Here is a 4,905-nt window from a genome sequence, read left to right on the forward strand (position 1 = left end):
TGCGTGTGTGTGTGTGTGTGTATATATGTGTGTATGTACGATATATATTTAAAAAAATAAAATCCAAGTTTATATTTTAAACATATGACATTTCAGTGATCTAATCATCATTTTGAATTTAAATTTTGATAGTAAATTTAGACTTGCACACAGAACTCCCAAAACTGTCTTCATATAAAACGTATCTCTTTTGGGAAACTCAGAGGTACGAAAGGATTAACATAATTTATTTCAATTTTATATGTGTTCGGCAGATTTTATTTTCTGGTTTAAAATTGATACCGTAAAAGACCGTAAAATTTATATTTATCCATAAGGAACTGAATTTTCTTTTTTTAGTCACAGAAAATAGTTTCTATCACACACATAAGCTTATTATAAGAATTAAATTATTTTGTGTTTTAATCGTAATACGTAGTTTATATCGATTAAATAATTTTGTATTTTTTTTTATTATTGTGAGCTATCTATATTATATCAGATAAGTTTAACTATTAAAGATATTAAGTTACCGTATTTACAATACAATAGGCCTGGATCGGACGGTATTGATTTATGAAGATGAACGCATATATATACAAAAAAGAGAAATTTAATAATTAAATAACTGAAATTATAAGAAGGTCCCGTTTGATATTGAAGTTAGTGAGCGGTCGTATCGATTGACAAAAAGTTCTGAAACAAATATAAACATTATTTTATACCAAGCTTATCTCGCTAAACGTAAGGGATATAAGGGGATGTTGACGGAAGTTCTTTTCCAGCTTCGGACTTATGCGTTACAAAATTCGCGGATCGTTACTAAAAAAGTGAAGCAGAGTTTCGCCTAATATCACAATTTATAAAAATTATGATAAAAATTATTAAATGATTATTGAAATTTATTATGTTGTTTACATTGTGATAATACTTGCGGTGATTATGTACATTTCGAGCGCAAGTGTATGTATGTTTGTGAATTAACAAAAGCGTAAGAGACTATGTAAATACAGAGAAAATATTATTTTACTTAAAAACTAAATATTTCGTACTTATCTACTTCGCCTATCGAACTTTACTTAGCAATCCGTTTTTATCCCTCTACTTCTATTTTTCTTCTTCCTCCTCTCTCATTATCTATTATATTTAGCTTATACTGTTTTGTCATAATCTTGTTATGATCATTTCTATCTACAAGAATATTCTCAAATAATTTTCAATACATTCTCAGCAACATTCTTTGCATCATCCTATTGACAATTAATCTAATATTTATCGTCAAAATAAAAAATGCAGCCAAAAAAGAAACAGCCATATAAATAAATTTATAATTTTAATCTATAATTTTGCCTCTCCGGCCGTCCGGCTATATAATAGAATTGATGAAATTTGTTTTTATTAAATTTATTTTAAATAATTAATTTTATCAAAAATTAATAATAAAACATTTAAAAATTGCTTAATAGATACTATTAAATTTTTATAATGCTTATATAATGGTTCATAATTAAAAAACTTTTCCCTTTTTTTACTAAAAGAAATTAATAAAGTTAAAATGTCAAGAGTTAAATTAGTACTCATTTAATATTAGAAAGTTTTGATGATAATAAAATGAAATCATTAGAAATAGCTAAATTGTTATATACTATTAAAATATAATGAAGAAACAAAGATTTATAATTGATATACAGCAAACATAATGCCACTATTTAATTAAATTAAAAGAATGTGCATGCTAAAGAATATTCTTAATACGAAGATGTTTATAACAGAAAATGTAGATGTTTTTGAAGATATATTGATTTAATTAAAAAGTTGCACTTTTTCTGTTAGGTTTTGGAATGCAGACTGTTCATCGAGCGATTTGTCCTTCCTTGGATCTAAAATCTAAAGGTACTTTTTAGATTCAACCGCTTTACGAACAAGACTGAGTTCCGAAATTCATCGGAAAAAAATGATTTCGAAAAAAGTGTTGCAACCTTTTAATTGACGAGTGTACAATTGAAGTATAGATGAGAAAAGTACATCAATTTGTTACTCCAGGAGAATTCCATAAGTACACAGTTCGTGATAAGTTAAAGGATACGCTAACTAAATGGTATAATATTATCATTTCATTAATATTATCATTTATGAATTAAACATTATATAATTTAATATGAAAATTTGAAATGAATGATGAAAATTTTTTTCAGAATTTTTTATATAATTTTTCAGAATTTTTAATATAATTTTATAACTTTCTCACATTTTTTGTACGAATTGAACTTTTCAGAAAATCTACATCTTTTCTCAGAATTTTTCATATATATATTAATTATGAAATATCGTAAAATTTCTAAGATTTTTTGTAAGTATAATTTCTGATAAAGTGTTATAAAATTTGAAAAATTTTTAAATATTTTTTTAAAATTATGAGATGAGAAATTTCAGAATATTTCAGAATTCACTTGTACGAAAAATTCTGAGAGAAGATGTAAACTTTTCGAATATTTCTGAGTATTTCTGAAAAATGTTCCAATTCGTACAAAAATGAAAAAAAAAATTTTTATGATTACAATATTAAATTAAATATTGTCATTAATATCAACATTTATATATTAATAATATCAGTTTAATTATAAATTATAAGTATAAATTAAGAAATTTGGAACAATTTAATAATAATAATAAGAAAACGACATAATAATAATAAACTTAAATATGATTAACCGTCTTTAATCGATTTCGAATAGTCAAAACAATTGATAATATGTCAGTGTGTTCTCCAATTATTTCCAAGTAATTCAATTACTTTTTGAGATAATTACACTATATTAAGGCTGTGTTCGCTTTTGCGTTCATAATGACGCTTTAAGCGTCGTTTCATTCTTGTTGTTTAATAAACATTAAACAAGGACAATTGATACTCACAAGCGCTGTGAGCGATAAAGTGAACGCCGTCTAAGTAAAGACCGACGTTCTTCTACATAGTAATAGTATATATCTCGTCCGATGTAAATGGAAATTTACCGCTATTTGGTTCGTATCTCCGCTAAATGCGTGCCTTGACTTTTAGTAATTTTTTTCACTTAACATTGCTTTGCTGGTTTTGCCTTATTCAGTCAATCCACCCGTCACTGTCTGCAATTATAGTAAGTATAAATATTAATAAAATCGTGTACGATATTATAAAATAGATATATATAATAATACTTAACGTTTCAGGTTATGGGTAGACATTGCTGCGTTTTGGGATGTTCCACGGGGGTGAGCCTACCTTCCCACATGTTTCCCAAAGATGTTATCATGATGAATAAATGGAAAAAGGCGATTTATTCAGAGAAAATACAAGATTTAACTGATGAACAATTAAGAAAGTGCGTTGTATGCTACAGACATTTTGCCGATAGTGATTATGAAGCAATGTATAGATTACGAAGATTGAAACCTGGTGTTATACCGTCCTTATATCTGCCAAATAATGGTAATAACAACATTGAAGCAAATAATAGAAGTGAAGACAATGAGATAGTTAATGATCATAACACTGAGACTCATACTTATAGCATTGTAAGTACAAGAGGCTCTAAGAGCAAAACATTAGATACGAATGCAATTGGTCAACTTGAAGAAATTGAAATAATAGAAATAAAAAAAGAGACACAACCTGCAATAGAAGCTTTAGAAAGTATTCCAATAATTAGAGAATTACAGAGTATTCCAATATGTAAAGAAGTATCACAAAGTATTCCAATAAATGAAGAGATGTCACAGAATATTCCAATAAATAAAGAAATATCACAAAGTACTCCAATAAATGAAGAATTTTTACAAAGTTCTCCAATAAATAAAGATTCTTTAAAGTTAGAGCCTTCCTTGCCCAAAAATTCGACATCCAGCTTGTCAGACCTGCATAACTTACTGCATGAAAAGTGTTTTCATAAATTTACGCCAAAAATGTGGAAGTTGTACAAATTATCATGTATATTAAGAAAGAAACAAGAGGTTGTTGTAAAGAGGCAGTTATCATTTCGTGAACGTATAAGGCAAGCTAAGCAATGCAGCAAAAGTACTGCTATAGAAAAGCTATTGTCTTCATTAACGCCTGTTGAACAAGCTTTTCTCCAGATGCAGATAAAAACGACAAAATATGCCTCTGAGGTATGTAAGTGGAATATTATAATAAGAAAATATCAATTTATGATAGATTGATCTAATTTTATTTATAGGATAGACATTTTACATTGACTGAAAAGATTGCTGCTTTATCTATCATGAAACAATCTAGTAAATGTTATCAATATCTGACACAAGTTTTTAATCTGCCCAGCATAGAAACATTACGATCTATACTTCAGACGATTAATATTCATCCAGGTCCAAATAATTTTATAAATAAATATCTAAAAAAGAAAGTAAAATTAATGAAAGAGAGAGATAAAGTGTGTCTTTTAATGTGGGACGAAATGTTATTGCAACCTCACGTAGATTATGATGCAAAAAAGAAATATATTCTTGGTTTTGAAGATTTTGGCAATAAGAGGAGAGCAAGATTTGCTGATCACGTGTTAGTTTTTATGATTCGTGGCGTACAAAGTGGATGGAAATTTCCATTGGCGTATTATTTTTGTGACGGTACAACAAAAACTGATCAACTTATTGAGTGGGTCAAAGATATTGCCAAAATTATAATTGATAGTGGATTGTATCTAGTCGCCTTTGTATGTAATGATGGGAAGAGGAATCTTACAACTATAAATAAACTAAAATTAGAATCAGCAAGACTAAAATTGAAACAAAGACAACTATATTGTAAGCATGCTTTTTGTTAAATTATTATTACCGTAAATATAAAGATTATAAATATTTGCATTTATTATATAATTTGTTTTATCAAATAATAAATCTGAAAGAAAGTCTTAAATTATATATATATATATATAT

The 4,905-nt window shown here is 27.1% G+C and overlaps 1 protein-coding gene across 2 annotated transcripts in view; it reads left to right on the top strand.

Moving 5' to 3' along the window:
* The window catches only part of LOC108754005, a 5,302-nt gene extending 3,354 nt beyond the window's left edge, over nt 1–1,948 (top strand). The window contains exon 3 of one of the 2 annotated variants that reach the window (XR_001939681.1): nt 1,813–1,948. The gene's annotated coding sequence lies outside the window, so the exon portion shown is untranslated. Of the gene's footprint in view, nt 1–96; nt 352–1,812 lie in introns of those variants that run through there. The other variant, XR_001939682.1, reaches the window with a different exon arrangement.
* The last annotated feature ends 2,957 nt before the right edge of the window (nt 1,949–4,905 follow it).

Source organism: Trachymyrmex septentrionalis, unplaced genomic scaffold (genome assembly GCF_001594115.1).
Source record: "Trachymyrmex septentrionalis isolate Tsep2-gDNA-1 unplaced genomic scaffold, Tsep1.0 scaffold74, whole genome shotgun sequence".
Lineage (NCBI taxonomy): Eukaryota > Metazoa > Arthropoda > Insecta > Hymenoptera > Formicidae > Trachymyrmex > Trachymyrmex septentrionalis.